The sequence below is a fragment of the Lissotriton vulgaris genome, chromosome 4_1 (genome assembly GCF_964263255.1).
Source record: "Lissotriton vulgaris chromosome 4_1, aLisVul1.2, whole genome shotgun sequence".
NCBI classification, from domain to species: Eukaryota; Metazoa; Chordata; class Amphibia; order Caudata; family Salamandridae; genus Lissotriton; species Lissotriton vulgaris.
The window spans coordinates 965,743,195-965,761,966 of record NC_141691.1 but is presented as its reverse complement, the minus strand read 5'-3'; positions in this window follow the sequence as shown (position 1 = coordinate 965,761,966).

Genomic DNA, 18,772 nt, shown 5'->3' with positions numbered 1-18,772 from the left:
TGAAACCTCCCTACTCCAATCCACTATCTCCTGTCTGGGGTGGTTTGACACCGCCCTGTGACAGGAAACTCTTTGTCCAGGCCTCCTCTGCCGGGTTTCGGTCAGCAGCAGGAGGCCAGACCCGTGTCTGTGGCAGGGGCATCCATTTTGTGGATCTGAGGCTCATTTTAAATCAACCGCGTTTCAGTAAAGTAACATGTCTTCTCCCTCTAGAAGGGTGGAATGCTACCCCCGTCGCCAGAACTGGCGAGGGGGTAGTATTCCAATTCGTATGACACCTTACACGACATGTTTTGATAAAGCCAAACCAAAGTTGCTATATAACCGCGAGGATTATAAGGCGCTTAAGAGTATATGGTATGGCATTATCCCAGATCAGCTTAGGGAGTTGTTCCCGACAGCTGCAGACAGGCTCAGCTCATGCCAGAGCACCATCTCACATAAAACCACGCACTCTGCCTCCAGGATTGATGAGGCCTTCCATAGGAGTGGCTTACAGGCTATATATGTGTCCAGATATAGGTTTAGATATAGGTATACTATATCTAAGCAAGGGGTGATTACACCCACTTGCCCCAGCTGAGTGATCAGCCAGTTGTGTCAATTTAAGAACCAGCCAGGGGTGGCAAAAGCTATGCTTCAGCCCCTGTTAGGCCTTGGTGGCACCTATGCCCTGAGCACCTATAGTGCATGGTACAGGGGCTGACAAGGAGTCCATTTCCAATTGTGGTATGTACCTATAGCACATGTATTATAAATTTAGAGAGAGAACAGCAGGCTGGGGGTCTGATTAGCAGGCCCACAGCCTCAGTAAGTCGAAAACCAGTGAAGCAAAAAGCAAAAATTGGGGTGACCATAGGATAGCAGACCCTACTCTCCTACAATGTCTGACCCATTGGCGGGCATGCACCAGTGTGTGGGAATTCAAGCCCACATCTGTAGCATGTTTTTCTTTGTTGTTTCCTTGTCGGCTGCTCATTATTCTACTTCTTCCAGGTGTTCGTGCGGCTGCTTCCTACCTTCCGGTTTGCTTGTTCCATTCGCCTTTCCCTAACCAGCTCCATCTGCTTCGCTTGCACTGTCGCCCTCGCTTCTGCCGTCGCCAACGACAGAATTTTCTCCAGCGAGGTTGGTACTTTCAGAATTTGCGTGCGGAATTCCGTGTCATGACATCCCTTGATAATGCGCAGGCAAATCGCTTGTTCGTTGTCGAACTTGTCAAATTCACAGTGTGTGACCAATTTGCGCAGTCTTGTCGCAAAGTCATCAAGGGATTCGTCTGTGTGCTGAAACGCAATTGTGAAAGTGAATCTCTAAAAATCAATGTTTCTTTGTGGATCAAATTTCTCTGAGAGGCACTTTATTAACCCTTTGTAAGCCCGTTTGATCATCCAGGAGAGGTACTAGTAGGTCGTCTACTTCATAGCCTACCAGGTTTAGAAACAGATCCAATTGCTTGGCGTTTGTTACATCTGTGGCGCGCATGTATCGTTCAAACTTGCAAAACCGTCGCTCCCATCTGATCCCCACTTGTGGCTCAGGTAAATTGAATGGGAGAGGTCTGCGTTATTGAGCGTTCTGCTTCTCACTCCTTTGTTCAGTAATTTTAGGGCCTGTGGCGCCTCTTCTTTTCTTCCGTTCCCTTCTCTGTGTTTTTCTTCTTGTTTATTCAGCCTTATCTTTGCTTTATTCTTCTTCTTTTGTATTTGTTTGCTCTACTTTCACTGCTTCTTGTGGTTTCACTGGCTTCTTTTGAGCTCTATTTCAGTTTTTTTTCTCTTTCTGTTTAGTGTACTGTTACTATACTCCTGTTATTTAGGCTTGTTTTTATGTTGGCCCTTGTTGCTCTCTTCATTTACTGTCTTTTGTCGCTTGTACTTCTTATTCTTTTATTTTATTTCATTTCTTTGGCCGTTCTTGTCCTTTTTATCCCTCTTTTAGTTTGTTTTCGTCTGTTTTCCTGACCTCAAAATGACCGCTGGGCTTTTCTTGCTTCCGATTGGCAAAGGCTGTCTGATCCTAAAATGACCGCCCAAGTCTCGCGAGATCGCTGGACTTTCCAGTTCCCGCCTGACTTTAAAATGGCCGCCGGGTCTTCCGCGATTCCGATTGGCCGCTTTGCCTGGTTTCAAAATGGCCACTATGGCTCTCGCGAGATCTCACGCGTGACTTTCACAGTCTCTTGCGCTCGTGCTTATTTTCAAGATATCAAGGGGAAGCTTCTTACCGGCCTGATGATTTCTTCGCTTCTTCCCTCACTTGTTTGTTGGCGGCCGGGGTGGGCTTCCGCGCCGTCGTTCCACTTGGCCACACGGACCAGGGTGGGCTCCTGGCTCCGTATTTCGTTCCTGCTGGGCACTGGACACACGCTCGATTCTGCTCCTACACCTTCATCGCCAGTTGTCGTGTCTGCAACCTCAAAGCACGACAGGAGTCATCAGCTTTGTTCAGGTCTGTTTATTCAGCTTTGTTACAGTGTGCTCCCCCACATCCTGTCCCATCTCCAGTTCCTGTGTGTCTGCTCTTTTCACTCCTTGACCGGAAGTGCTGTCCGGTTCCTTGCCCCCTCCCACCAGTCATGGTCCAGGGTCCTAATGCCCTGTGTCCAGGTCACGACAACAGGCAAAAACACAATTGAGAAGCAAGCTTTTGCGAGTGGCGCTCTCCTTAATCAATCAGCAGAAAGGGGTAAAATGAAAGCCCACATGCTGAATATGGCATGTCTTCCAGACAACGCATGCACTGCCTAGGCTCAACTTAATGAGTGATTTACCTCCCATTCTAAACAGGGGGGCAAATGTCACTGTGACCCAATGGTCCTATGGTGGACAGACTCCTGGTTCTACGGTTACCAACAGTAGACTTCACTGATGATTACTCAGTGGTTTACCCAGCTCTAAATATAGCAGAGAAATAGCACTTAGCAGAGTGAAAGAAATGTGGTTTTAAGGAATTTTATTCTGTTCTACAAACCCTAACTAGATAGGCTCTTTATACTTTTAGGTCCTCATTTATGGGGCCCTAGTGGCACTTTTGTGCCGCCGGAGCATCACTTTTTTGACGCTCCAGTGGCGCAATGTGCTGAAGCATATTTACAAGACAATGCAAAGCCACTTTCCATGGCTTTTCATGGCCGTGTAAATATGTGCCCATTTCACTCAGAACACTACATGAAAAGGGCGTTCCATGGGTGTTGGTGTGGGCGTTCCCACACAACACCGATGGAATGTGAAACATTTCCAAGGGTGGCATTAGGGAGACACATCGAGGATAAATATCCCTATTACTCCCTATTTTTTCCTCTTTCTATGTGTGCTACATTCTGCAGCACACACAGAAGGAGGAAATCACCTCCATTGATTGACTTTGTGCTGAAAGGTGTCCCTTCCTGCTCAAAATCAATCATTCACGTAATGCAGGCATCCTTACAACATGGTGCAAGGGTGCCTGTGTTGGTGCTAGGCTGCTTTATTAGTGCCAGCTCAGGTGTCAATACAGGAATGCACCATATTCTTGTAAATACAGTGCATTCCTGAACTTTAAGAATGACGCAGCACAGCGCTGTAAAATTGCTTGCTGCACCACGCTGCACCATTCTATTTTAAATGAGGCCCTTAGTACACCTTCAGTGTTGATTTTGTAGAGTAAGCTAGGAATCAGCCTGGACTACACCTGTCTTACTCCTGGAGTTCAGTATTAAACCAGGAGTATGATAAGAGTTTGTCATTTCTAGATATAGAAAGATGTTTGTGAACCTGACTACAGTTGTTGAATCCTCCAAGCATTAAGGGGCAGATTTATGAGATTTTGGCGAAGGGCAGCATAGCAAGTCACCTTGCTGTTCTGCCCTGTGTCAAAGGGCAGGAATGCATCGTATCTAGGCATACAGCGCTATCCTGTCCAATCTCCCTGCACTGGTGACATATTCTGGCACCCTTGCACCATGCTGCAAGGGTGTCGGGGTTGCATGTAGGACTGTATAGGTGCAGCAATGTGCACCTTCCTGCACAGAAACAATCCTGGGACACGTTGTGGTAGGTGGAATTTAGCATGCATAGAAAGAGGAACAAACGAGGAGAAATAGTAATATTTCTCCTCTTTGTGCCTCCCGTGGGGAGGCGTAAGGTTATGGCGCATCACCAGGTTTACAAGGTCTTGTAAATCAGGGGATGTGTCAAAATCCATGGGTGCTGATTGGAAACCCCCACCACAACGCCTATGACATGCCTCCCTAGCATAGAGTAGGGCATTGAATCTATTTTCACTGCCTTGCCTTACTCCATATTTATGGGACTATTCGGAGCAAGGCAAATATGATTTAGTGGTTTGCGCTACCATTGCATCACAAAGAGTGATGCAATGTCAGTGCAAGGGCCACATACATTTTGGCTTACTTTATTTATTTATATGAATCAGGTGAATATAAATTGGTGGTGTTAGCAGCTAACCAAGAGGTGATGAGCACCATTTAACTATTTCTTAAGATGATGGGCACTCAAGCACACTTGACACCCAGGGCCATGTGAGACGGTTCCAATGGTACACCTCCTTAGGTTAAAAAATGTAAAAAGAAAATTATTTGAGCAGTGCGTACCATTGTATAAAACAACTTGTACCACAGTACCCATTGCAGACCTTCATGTGGTTCCACAGCACCACCACCAGTACTACAAATCATTAAAAAAAATACCCGTCCTGATCAAGAACCAGCAAGCTGATAATAGATGGCTGGCGGGAGGGGCAGTACACTTACAACAGAGGGCTAGTAAATGTAAATGTAGGTATACTTATATAGCGAACCTGTCACCACAAAGGGCATCCTGGCGCTTGCCTAGGGAACCCGTCCTGGTATTCCCCTGTGAGAAGCCCCGACAGGGTGTCCACAGGGTGAAAGTCAGGCATCCCGCCGCGAGGGGCCGTTGTGGAGATTAAGCAAGCTATTGCCCAGAGTCGCAGAGTGTGAACCCTTGAGTCAAGGAGGCACCGGGACGAGAATTATCGAGTCCGTGGAATTTTTAGCCCAAGACCCGCCGGGGCGGGGAATTGAACCCTGGTCCAGGACCAATCTCAGATTCCGGGTCTGCCGCCTCTAACCCCTGAGCCACACTTCTCCACTAATCTGAGGTGGCAAGCTCACAATGCAATGGCAAGTCGGAGGGCTGGGGCTGCAAGCTGACAGCAGAGGATCGGCAAGAGTGGATGGGATGCAAGTTGACAACAGACAATGTAATTTGAGATGTAATGAGTGATGTCATTGATGATGCAATATGTGAGATCATAAGCAGTGCATGGCTGGGGCACAAGTTATAATTAGCTCACTGAACTATAACTAGTGAATTTCAGTGTTTTTTTTGGTTAACAACGCTACACTATGATTGACATTGTCACCTAACTATAACATTATTTTAACCTTTAGTGTTTCAGTAAATTTCTAAATGTTTTTTATTGTTACGTAATGTCTTTTTTCAATATCTAACTATACCTTCACTTGAAATGGTGTTTTGTTCAGTTCTAGTTTTTTATAACATAAGCAAAATCTGATTACAAGTAATAAATCCACAATTGTCTCCTTACTGAGAAACAAATAACCCATAATTGCACATGAGACTCTCAGGGTTTAGAAGCAGAGCAGCCCAGGGACTACTCCGGGTAGGTTGTGTGGGTTTGCAATCACAATTCGCTGGCCCACAACAATAGTGCTCATACATTTTTGTCCAGTAAGTGCTCATTCTTGTAAACACAAAAAATACATTTCTTATACACACACGACAAAGGGCCTTATTACGAGTACGCAGTCCACGGGACTGCCGTACTAGTGGTGGCGGTCTGACCACCACCACAATGTGGGCCCATGCACAGTATTAGTAGTGTGGTGGTTGTACTGCTACAGCACCACTGCGTCCGCCAGGGATCCAGGATCCCACGGCGGTCGCGCAGCAGTTAAGAGCAGAAAAATGCTGGCGGTGCTGCTGTGGCACTGCCCGGCATATTCTGAGTTGCCTGTCCACCATCCTTTTCATGGTGGTGAGTCCGCCATTGAGAGGGTGGCAGAGAGGCAAACGGGCACACATGCCACTCCTGGACCTAGAGGTGCTTGCAAGGAGGCACATGTTGTGACCCCCTGTAATTGCACCTCTGTTCCTGCATGGTGTGGCATGCATGCATGCCACACCATGCAGAAATGTGCTGCAGGCACAGTCAGAGCAGCTGGCTGCATGTTGGGCTCTCTTTCAGCCTAACATCCCACTGCTGTGTAACCATTACAGCACCTCCCACTCGCCATAGATTAAAACAGTAATCCAGGGGCGGGCACACCACGGCTTTGGCGATTCTCCTGCGGACTGCACGGTGGCGCGTCGCAGGCAGACTGCCAAACTCGTAATGAGGCCCTAAATACTTTACAAATATATAAACCGGGTAGATGAAAATACCTTTGGTAAACCACTCAATTCAACTTTGACCCCAGTGGGTCATCACCCCCATAATAACAATCCACCCCCAGTGATGCAACATCATAATATAAGAGTGTGTATTTCTAATTAAGGCAGGCCTACTGGCTTTGTCCAGGGTAAATCATATTGAGATATACAAGTCAATCCTATTGACTTTGCCAGAGGATAATCAGAATATTAAAACAATATTTACATGATATGAATCATTATTAAAAAAACTAAGGAATCAAGAACTTTATTTTAGAAACATTCATCATAAATATAAGCATTGCAATGTTTGACAACAGAATTGTGAATAATAACATTTAAAATAACCACAAACATGTCAAAGTCTTTATTTTACAACTCTCAAGCTGCATAATGCAGTCATAAAGCCAAACACAAGGAATCCTTACACTTTCCCAGCTGAAGAACAGATGCCTACACCTCGGCGAATTTTAGAATTATTGAAAACTTCTCGTGGGGGTTAGAAATTCAATGACACAGCAGACTAAGGGTCTTTTTGATAAACTAGTTGTGGTGGGCTGTTGCACTCCCGCAACCCTCCCAACCACTCCATTTACCCATTGGTAGTTCCCCTGCCTGTTTTGGGGTACCACAGAATCCAAAAGGATTTTTAAATTGTCCCATGCTGAGCATAATGGAGTGCTTGAAGGTGGGCAACTAGTGAATATTTTAAGAGCGAGTTTACTACAGCAGCTAGTGCCATTCGTATTCCTATTTATTTTATTTTTATTATTTGAGGGTGCTGTTGTTCCTCATGGGGTACCCGAAGCCAGTTTCATTTTTCGGGTGCCATGGGGGGTGGAGCCACATGTTTGCTGTGACCCCTGCTGGCTTCTTGCACATAGCACACTCTGCTGTGTTCATTCCATCTGGATTGTAGGAATGCTCCCAAAACACCCGCTTCCCTCATACACAGGCACGGAGGGGGGGGGGGGGGGGGGGGAGGCTGCGCTTGGCCCGGGTTGTATTTTGTTCCTTCTGTGTCATGAGGGATGGAGTCCCCGGAATACGGAATACTGTCACTCGCAATGAGCACCAGGGGATTGGTTCCACAGGGCAAAGTTTGGCTTGGGGAGGGGTCATACACGTTCCCCCTCACCATTTCTAGAAAAAAAAATTAAATGCACCAACCACTTGACCTGGCCCACCTGCCAAGGAATTTAAAGAACAACACACCCCTTTAAAAAAAATATATATTTGCTGGCAGCCCCGCGGCATTCCAGAGGGATCACTACATGTAAAAAAAAAAGTAAGCAAAATTGTTATTAAACATTTTTATTTAAAATAACCAGGCATGATAGAATCGTTTACACCCTCACACCAAATAATGTAGCCATAACACCTATGACAAGGGTTCCATCGCGGAGAACTTCAGAGTAACTGAAAAGTTCCCCTGGGGCTGATAAATTCAATGACCCAGGAGACTTATTGATAAATTAACTAACTGTGGTAGGGCTGCTGCACTCCTATAGTCCCCCGCCCTCCCAAATGCCCCATTATACCCATCAGTAGGGCCCCTGCCTCTCTTGGGACACTACAGAATGCCATTTTTTAAATTGGCCTCTGTGGGGTATTATGGGGCCCTTCAGGGCCGTGGAGCATCATGTGGTGCTTCAGGACCAGGGAACAGTGAATATTTTGTGATCAGGCCCCGGGGCTTTGTTTACTACAGTGACCCTGCGCAACATGTATTCCTGTTTGTTTTATAATTATTGTTTGTGGGTGCTCTGGAAATATGAATATAAGGTACTATATATTTGTTTTTTATTGTTAAATTGTTTTGCTTTTACTGTAAGCATGTACATCAAATATAACGCAACATAACAGCATTGCATTCATCTCGCACCCCATGTTGGGGCTGTCTGTGTACAGAACCACCACATCTCTACGTTCATGGTATGGCTAGTTTAACAGTCCATAATATCCCCATCATATCACCCATATTTTGTTCTAATTCTTTGGCTGTGTAAATGGGCTCCTCTTGCTTAGCACACCAGTCCAGCGAACCACTTTCACTCAGTCAGATTTGATACATCTGAGTCAGAAGGTATATTTTAGATTTGAATTCCTTTGAGTAAACAGAGCTATTATTAAAATAAAGAAGAAAGGAGCTGAAGTATGCTACCTATATCTAAATCCAGACCTGCTTTTTTTCTGGCAACCACAACAACAAGGTGATGGAAAGAATGCTCAGCCATTGTGAGAAAAAGAAAAATAATAAAAAGGAAAGAAGGTTAAAAGAGTTTCTGTTTTAAGCATATGAATCGCAAAAAAGCCTTCAATGTTCTATTATTAGAGGTAGTAAGCGGTATATAAATGCAATTGCAACTCAATTCAATATTTATCTTCCTTATTACATTTAAGGTAAATGAAGGGGGTATTCACAAAAGTAACTTACACTTGTGAGTAATTTACATGTTTAATTTACATTTACATTTTTGAGAACCTTTACTACTTTTAGAGCTTCAAAAAATCCGAGCATGATTTTTCTCAAGAGTGTAGTCCCTAGGTAGTGACTTAAAATAAAACCTTATAGGAAAGAACATTAAATAAATTATTTGAAGTAGATAACAATATAAATAAATATAACTTAATGTTATACATATATATATATATATATATATATATATATATATAAATATATATATATATTAATATAGACATTCACATCTATCTATCTATATATCTATCTATTTATCTATCTATCATATATATATGTATGTATATATATATATATATATATATATATATATATATATATATAAAACACATGTATTATTTAACTATAACATTCTTTGCAACATTTTTTGTTTAAAAATTAGGTTATATTTTATTAACGTACAAATGCATTAATTTTAATTATTTCTGAATATTTCGTTTAACAAATATTAATGCATATTTTTGTATTTTAGGTGGTAATATATTATTTATCTTATACTTCAGAAAAATTATTTTAATTTAATTTATCATTTTTAAATGAATTAAAGAATTACTTCAAAATTAGGTTACTACATCTGTGGCATTTTTTTCTACATTTAAAATAAGTATAAAAATGATTTACAATAATATTTGAGATAAAAATATTTTACTAACTTTTTTCCATGTTTAATACACTTTTTCTTTAGTTTTCCCTGTATTTTACAAAAGGGAGATCTCTGCCCAACTGCTCAGTCTCCCCAGTGCTGAAGAATTATGGAAATGTGAAGTACAAATGCTGCCTTGTCTTGACTCTATCTCATGCATCATTCTCCCACCACTCTACACTTCGGGGCATATTATGACTTTGGTGGTCCTGTAGGGCCGCCAAAGAATGGTCCGCCCGCCCGCCTGATTAGGAGTTAAATCCTGGTCTATTGGGTGGTCCTGTGGCGGTTGGTTGGCCTCATAGAAGAGCCTAGTATGCTGACCGCCAATCGCAGAGCGCCGGCTGCACCTTCCTACATGGTGTGGCATACCCTGCATGCACCCCCTAGGTCCAGGAGTAACAGGAGGCCCCATTTGTTGCATCTCTGCCACCCTTTTCATGGCTGGCTCACTGCCATGAAAAGGGTAGTGGACAGAAAACTCCTAATAAGCTTGGCAGTGCCGCAGCCACACCGCCAGTATATCAGTGCTACTGACCGCTACGCAACTGCCATGGGATCCTTGATCCCCAGCGGTCGCAACGGTCCTGTGGCGGTCTGACCCCCACACTCCTAATACTGCTGGTTTTGTCTACAGTGTGGCGGGGGTCAGACCACTACCACAGGTTTGTAGGGTCCTATGGCTCCTCAAACTCGTAATAAGGCCCTTAGGCCCACATGCATCAAGCATTTTTGGAGCCGCAAACGGTGCGATTCCTTAAAATTGGCCATTTGCGATGCATGATTACTTTTATAATTGCAAATTCGCAATTAGGGTGTCAAAATTACCGAGTGGTTGAACCACTCGGTAAATTTGCAAAAAGTGTTAAAAACGCTGCAAAAGCATTTTTTACACATTCATGTTACGAACACACATGTCCTTAGGACATGTGTGTGTGCAACATGATGCGAAAACAACATTTCATGGGTGCAGGGGGGGGCCATTTGAACCCCCCTCTCCACCCTTGAAATGCAACCAGGATTTGCGATATTCTAAGTGCGAATTCGCAATTCCTATTCATTCCTATGGGCATTTTAGCCCATAGGAATGAATGGGAATTGTGAATTCGCACTTTGCTAATCGCATAATATTTGAGAATCGGTAAAAATTGCGATTTTTACCGATTCTCAAATATTTTGAGAAAATGTACATGCATCCCATTTTGCATTTCCTAATTGCGATTCCCTAAAAATCGTAAATTAGGAAGTGCAAAATGAAACAATGATGCATGTGGGCCATTATGTCTCTTTTCACATTTTTAATCGATGTTTTCTCCTTTAGTCATTGCTTTCCTATCTTTCTCTTCCTCATCCTCTCTCCATGATCTGTCTTTCTGCTTCCTTGCTCTGGGACAAAGTCTGATGATGAAAAATAAAGTCCAGTCGCTAGAAATGAGTGCCATTGCCGGCCGCCTGCAGCCACCATAAAATTAAGCCCTGCTCTAGAAGGGCCTGCTGCCACCTATCGACAACTTCAATATAAAGACCGATGAGATTGTAACCTCCATGTTTATTTTAATGGCACAAACTATCAAGCTGGCGCCTGGACAATATTCAAACTTTGATTCGCAAAATTGTGAACTGATAAAGCTCTCCAGAGCAAGGTGTGTAGGCAGCTTCATTTCTTAGTTTCAAACATGGCCGCCTCAGCCCACTTTTCATCCCGACGTCAATTGCTTCTTTTTGCTAAAATTACCGACAAGGTGAAGTCGGCGGGGTTTCTGAAATGAAAATGTCGCGGGTCTCATTACTCAGTCCAACCAAACAGACTGATTTCGGATCGTGTGTTGAAGGGCTGCTTTGTCTCAGCACAATCTGCCGGTTCCTTTATAAATATTTGATGTTCTATAGATTGCACACGAAGCATATAGCACGAAAGGTCAATTATCACAAATGGATCCTTTGAGCAACACAGAGTACGGGGCTTACTCTGACTGTCACCTGTGACCCCCATCATGTTATGTTTTGCTGGACAGGGCGTCTGTGCTTTACATATTTATTAAGATGATTTTTGACGCTCGATATAGGACCATGTCAGCTGTACTACCTGTGCTTGTATAGTAAATATCACGAAAGAGACACTGAAAACTGCATTACAGGGCCAGTTATAGCGATGTGTCCGTCTGATGCAGCAGTCATCATGCGTGGAAAGGGTTGATGCAAAGTGCTGGGAAGCACTGATGATTCACTGGTTTGGGATGCTGCAGAAATATTGAATAGAATAATTCTTCTTTTTGACATCATTCTGGTCCCAGGATGATCATTAGCTCAGGAATATTTAGACGGCTCTTGCTCATAAGCAAGCTTCTTTCCTGCGGGCATTTTATAGAGGCATGGCAGATCAGGCACTACTTGTGGCAGTCTGAGATTGTCATGTTTTTAAGCACTTTTTTTGCACAATTATCCAGCTGTAACAAGTTGGTGACAGGGGACGCATCTGGTGACCCAATCAGCAGTTGGAGGATAGCATAGCGCAGTCAAAAAAAGAGATCAGTCAGTAATCATACAATCAGGTGGCCTGTAAAGCGCTTCTACTCACTCGCACCGGTCTCAAGGCGCTTGGTTAGGGGGAGCCGCTAGTCCGCTGAAGGCGCTGTGTTCAATCAAAGAGCCAGGTCCTGGATTCAGGCAGTGACGTTGATTGCCTGAGGTGGAGAGGCAGGGTGTTCCAGGTCTTTGCTGCGGGGTCGGAGAAGGATCCTTCACTGGCTGTGGTCATACAGATTAATGGGACAGTAGCCAGGGCCAGTAGGGCGGAGTGGCGGTTATCTGGTGGGCGCGTGGAATGCGAGGCAGTGGTTGAGGTACACAAAATGGGGGACACCACCTGCAGAATGTGGCAAAAGTCCCTTAGGTTTAACTTAAGTTCATCAAATCATAGAAATAACAAGCATTCACAGAGCTACTGGACGAGACTTTAGTGAACTAACACATGCAGGCTTGTATTTGTATGTGTTAGCTCAATAAAACTAGACCTACTGGTTTTGATGGCAATGGTGTTGGTAATAGTGTTAAATACTCACAATGTTTGAGTGGTAATGGCAATGGTAGCTGGAGAGATTGGTAATGGTGGTGCTGGGTTTAAGAGAGGTGGCGGCAATATGGTGGGGGTGGTAGTAATGGTGGTGGTGTTAATGGTAATGGTGGGTTTGATGCTGTTAGTAACGTTGGTACTGGTGGTGGTGGTAAAGGTAATGATGATGCCAATGTAATGCCGGGGTGGTAATGGCACTGGCAATGTTTGCGGTAATGATAATGGCGATGGTGATATTAGTAATGATGATAAGATATTGGTAGTAGTAATGGTGGTAGTAATAGCAAAAGAGGTGGTGGTAGTGATGGTGCTGGTTGAAACAATGGTGGTAGTAACACTGGTGTTGGTAATGGTTGTTGAAGTGATGGATTGGTTGTTGTAATGGTGATGGTAATTACAGCTATGATGGTGCAAATGGACACACTGGTAATAGTGATTATGTTGGTAGTTGTAATGGTGGTGGTGGTAATGATGTTGGTAAGGGTGGAGGTAGTGATGGTGAATGATTGGTGATGATAGTAGAGGTGGTGGTAATGGTGTTGGTAAATGTATGTGGTTTTGGTACAACCCACACATCGAGCTAAAAGGCAGCATAGTACTGTACACGGTCAAAGGCAAGAAGGAAGTCAACAGTTGATAGGAGAGGTAGTTGGTTTGTGGACTGTTCATGCAATGTAATACAGTGTTCTTTAATGGGCATGTCTTCAACTCTTTCCTAAAGAGGAGCAGGATTTGGCTAGTCCTAGTCCAGGGATGTTGTTCCAGATCCTGGGTGCATAGATGGAAAAGCACTACTGCCATATTTATTCATTTCTAGATTTCTTAGTCTACAGTCTGATGATGTCCTGGCTGTATGTGTTCAGAGAACCTCTCCAAGAGGATGACGTTGTCTGCAAATTAAGCAGGGTGCAGGTTGTGATGGCTTTGTAAATTATGCAGCTGGTTTTTAAGATGCTGCAGGCTGGTAAGGTGAGCCAAAAGAGTTCCATCAGCATGGGGGTGATTTGAACATATTTCTTCCGGCCTTGAATGAGTCATGCGGTGGTGTATTGAATGTCTTTAAGGGGTGCGAGTGCGGAGTCAGTGAGACCACGGAGCATGACACTACCACCAACTAGATGCTAGAGTATGAAAGTGTGTGATGATAATCGTGATGAGGTTGATTGGGTTAACTGTGGCATTATGGATGGTTTTGATTGTGATAATGGTGTTGGTAATGGTTTTGGTAATGGTTTTAGCAATAGTGGTTGTGATTTTAATGATGGTAGCGGTAATATCAATGATATTGATCGTAGTGATAATGGTAGTGGTAGGAATGGTGGTAATGGAACTGTGGTAATGATTGCGGTGGTTGTAATAGTGGTAGTGTTAGGGTGTGTCACAATTGCATTCCAGGAAGTATATAAGGACTCATTACATCATGTTTTTTACATCTGGAGTCATTAGATCGCGTGTAAGTTTTCCTGTCTTTTAGCTTTCAGGACTTTACTTTGCAGATAAGTCTGTCAACATACACATATATTGATGAGTTAGGACCCTTAGGGCCTGATTTAGAGTTTGGTGGATGGAGTTTACTCCATTGGGAGGATGTAGAACAATACCTCTGCCAGGCACTGCTTCTGGCAAATGTACAGTTATCTCCCGGCCTTGGTGACAATTCTTCAAATTGACAGGAACTGTCATCATTGCTGTTCCTGTCAATGTTGGAAAAGTTTGATGGACAGTACCGTAAGCCACAACAGACTGATGTCAAGTTTTTAAAAAGCTTTTGTTACCCAAAATCAAACTCCTACAAACTAAAAACTAATGACCCTCACACCTTGGGAGTTTTCTACCAGGATGAGGAGACATTTTTGTTTCTTTCCTTTCCTTTACCTGCCAGGTGGTGATGTACATGGAATACGAGCCTTTACACTATCAACCCTCAAGGATGGTGTAAAGTTCTTCCTCCAATGGCACATACTTTGTTAGGCCATCAGAGGAAGTATTCCATTGATGCAGCCATCAGGGATTCTAATGACAGAATACTTATGGTGCACCAATTCAAAATGAGCCCGGTGGAATACGGGTTTGGAAGACAGGGTACTCCACGCCATTTGCGATAGAGTAATGTTATAAATGGGGTTTATTGTTGGCTAGGGTATGCACCTAAGCCAGGCAGAGTCCACGACTTCTAATCAGGGCAAAGTAGTTACACACTGAAGATAACCCCTGCTCACCCCCTTGCTAGATTGGCACAGCAGTCAGGCTTATCCCAGAGGCAATGTGTAATGCGTTTGCACAACACACTCACACTGCAGTGACACACTAGGCACACCACAAAAGAGACTTCACACAAGGTTATATAAAAATATCCTTTGTGTTATCCATAAAAATACATTAGACTGCAATTACATATTACTTTGCCACTAGGCACTGGTCGTGACATTACATAGGCCATAAATCACTTTGTCATAAGGCAATGGTCATAATGTCACATGGGCAATAAAGCAATAGGTATAAGCGGCACAGGTCATAGAAACATTAGGCATAACATGACAGTAGGTGCCCTGCAGTAAATACTAATTACTTGCACATTAGTCCACAGACTTTTTGTATGACATCAGGGCATAAGGAATATGCAGCAGTTATGTGCTTCTGCCTATCACCAGATCTAATAGGGGCTCAATCACCACTTTGTACTCTAAATATACAGCTGCTTCCTTTGCTCTGCCTTCACAGGGAATATGGTAATTAGAAGTCTGAGCAGGACCAGGTCCTCCATTGAGGATCACAACCCTGTTCTGCAACCTGATTCAACTCTACCAGGGCCCCCACGGTATCAAAACACAGCAAAATAAGGAGGTGAGGCATAAGGGGACGGCAGTAGATCGGAACCAGGACTCCTCCGCCCTTCTTTTTTGGCTCCCTATGCAGCTTCAGGGCCTCCAGCAGTGCATTGCCGGGGGGAAGCCGACTAGTGCTGCGGTGCCGGCAACGTGACCCCAGTTGAGCGGGCCGCGGCTGCACATCAGCTGAGGAGAGTGGGCATGGCCTTCTTTGCCAGGCTCCATCCAGCACTCCACACGCCGTCACTAGAAGCCGGGGGGAGAACCCCAAAGGAATTCATCACTCTTCCAGGGCCTGACCAGTGCTCCACATGCACAATTTCAAATCACAGGGTGAAAAGCACAGCGCTCACTATGTGCTGTTCTTAGACACCCAGGGCAAGCCACTCAGCCCTGGGAGATCACTGGGGATACCAACAACAGGGCAAAAGGTCTAGATACCAACCGCAGTAGTCCTTCAGCAAGCAGCAGGCACATAGTCACCACTCTGTTTAATCAAGTCCCATGGCAGTTCCTCCTGGCAGTCTATAGCCATCAGCGTCTGTTACAGTCCACAAAGTGTATTTTTCTTCCCTTTCATGGGGTCATAGCCCCTTTACTTATAGTCCAAATGTCTTTGTTCTGGGGCACTTTAAGATACATTTACAAGTGCACAACTCCCTCCATACACAGTGTAGGCCTATGCCTCAGACACACCACAGGGGGGCAGAGCCAGCCTTGTGGCTGGCAGTCAAAATCCTATTCAGGTGCAGGTGCAACTCCTCCCACCACTCCAAATGCAGACCAGGCCCATTCAGATGCAAGTGAAACTCCTCATGCTACTCTAAATTCAGCCATGGTCTGTTTAGCCAAGCGCTGAGTCACCCAGGCAAGGCGGGATACATCTTAACACCCCCAGTGACTGGCAGGGGTGAATGCACATCCCATTTCCCTTGTCAATTAGAACTAGACTATCAATACACATCCAGACAAGGCATAAAGACACATAGCACACAGAAATGCCCACTTCTAAAAAAGAGAACTGGTAAGTGTGCCTTCAAGGGATTTATTCTAATACTTAATTCTCAATAATCTATGTTCTTTACTCGATGCAAGTTTATATAACTTTCTTGCAAATTAATTTCATTTTATGTAAGATGCAAGTTTGTCTAATGTTTTGCAGATTAGTTTTATTTATAATAGTAATTTAAATAAAATGTAGTTCATTGTTAAGTAAGAATCAATTTAATATGCGGAAATTAAATGTAAAAAATAAATAATTATGTGATCAACATAATTACATATGAATTTAAGTATGTAATCTCATCATTTTTACATACTGCGTATTTTATGTTTTTTTAGAACATTAGAATAAAATATGGGTTAATTATTGTAGTTGTATTCAATGCAAAGACTAGTTTATTTAGGGTTTTGGAGTTTGTGGGGAATAAGGGTAGCAAAGTATTTTAGGGTTTAGCTACTGATAGTGTATATGGGTCATACGCTGTTTAAGACTGTAGGGATAGGTAGTATGTGGGTAGGACAGAGTTTTTAAGGACCATGGATAGGTAATGTATAGGGATGAGATGGAGTTTTTATGGCTCAGGGATAGGTAGCATATAGGGCAGCAGGGAGGTAAGAGCTCAGGAATTTGTAGCGTAAAGGAGTAGTAAGGATCTTTAAGGACACAGGGATGTATAGCATATGGGGATGGTAAGAAGTTTTTATGCTAGGTGATGCACATTGAATAGGGGTAGTATGGAGTGTTTATGGCTTGGAGATGAGTAGTGTATAGGGTGAGTAAGGAGTTTTTAGTGCACAGGGATGGATAGTTTGTAGGGGTAGTAATGTGTATTTTAACAAGCTCAGGGGTGGGTTAGGCATAGGTGTTGTAATTTGTATTTTAAGGACTCAGAATGGGTATATTATAATATTACACTTAAATGTAATTACATTATAAATATTAATTTAAATAAATATTCATATTTAAATAAATGTAGAAAAATTAAAATGTAATCAATAAAAAATAATGTATTTTAAATTAAATGTATGTGTATATTGGCAGTGCGGAAGAGCACCATCTCCGGTTGTGGAGAAACTTGAAGCAACGCGAGAGGCTGCGGCAATACACTCGTTGTTGCTGGGAGGCTTGACGTTCCATTATATAATGACAGCTCTGCTCCCCAGTTTTTCCCCCCTACTCAAGGAACATAATACACAGACAAAAATCAAGAGGAAACAGACAACCTACTCAAGGCTGATTGTGACTCTCACCCCATGGACAACAATTATGTGGCATCCTGCTCTTGCTTCTTGTTGCCAGGTTGCCACATGCATTAGAATGCTCTGTACAGGTTCTGGCATTGTTTGGTTTGGAGTATGTAGGCAGTTAAGCCTGGACCTTTCTACTGGTGACAGCTATCCTGTGGATGGGATCCTATTCTACAATAAATACTTATTTTACCTTCAACTTACCCTTGGACTTCTTTACATTGGCGACAGGACGGGATTTATGCTTCTTTGTGTGTGAGTATGGGGTCTTTGTTAAAGAAAGGGTGTGAGTTTGTGTGGAGTAATGAGTGTGAAAAGGAGTTCATCTTTCTCAAAGAAAAATTGAACAATGCCCCAAAATTGAACAGTATGGATCCTGAGAGAAGATCTATTTTGATAACAGACGCTAGCTTAAAAGGGTTAGGGGCAGTTTTAACACAGGTAGTTGAAGGACAGGAGGTGGTCATTTTGTTTTTATCAAGAAGTTTAAGGGGCCCAGAGTTGAGGTATTCCGCAGTGGAACGTGAGGCGTTAGCAGTTTACTGGGCTGTAAGGAAATTAAAAAACTTCCTATAGGGAAGTACTTTTGAAGTGAGAACTGATCACAAACCGTTATGTGAGATTTTGAAAACCAAAGGGATTGATGCAGTGTCTAGTAGAATCACAAGGTGGGTTGTAGGACTACAAGATTATAATTTTGAGGTCAAGTATCTACCGGGTGTTGAGAATAAAGTAGCAGATGCCTTATCTCGCCTTGTTTCTGAAGAAGAGTTAGCTCTGGAAGATGATTGGGAAGGTGAAGATGAGATGGTATGTGCAGTAGGTGAAAGTGTCATTGATAAGTGTAAGTGGTTTGAGGCTTTACAGGAAGATTCGAGTCTTATGGAAATTTTGAGATTAATCAAGGTGAGGTTCCGTGACAATTGTAAGTGGTGTTTTCGACTCGCACGAATATGGTCGAGTCTGGTATCTATGAACCGCAAATGACGAGTTTAGTAAGTGTGCGCAGTTTCGCTGTGCTAACTTAAACCCGTTCGTTTGTTACGTGGGTTTTTCATCTGTACCCACGGGTTCCATCTT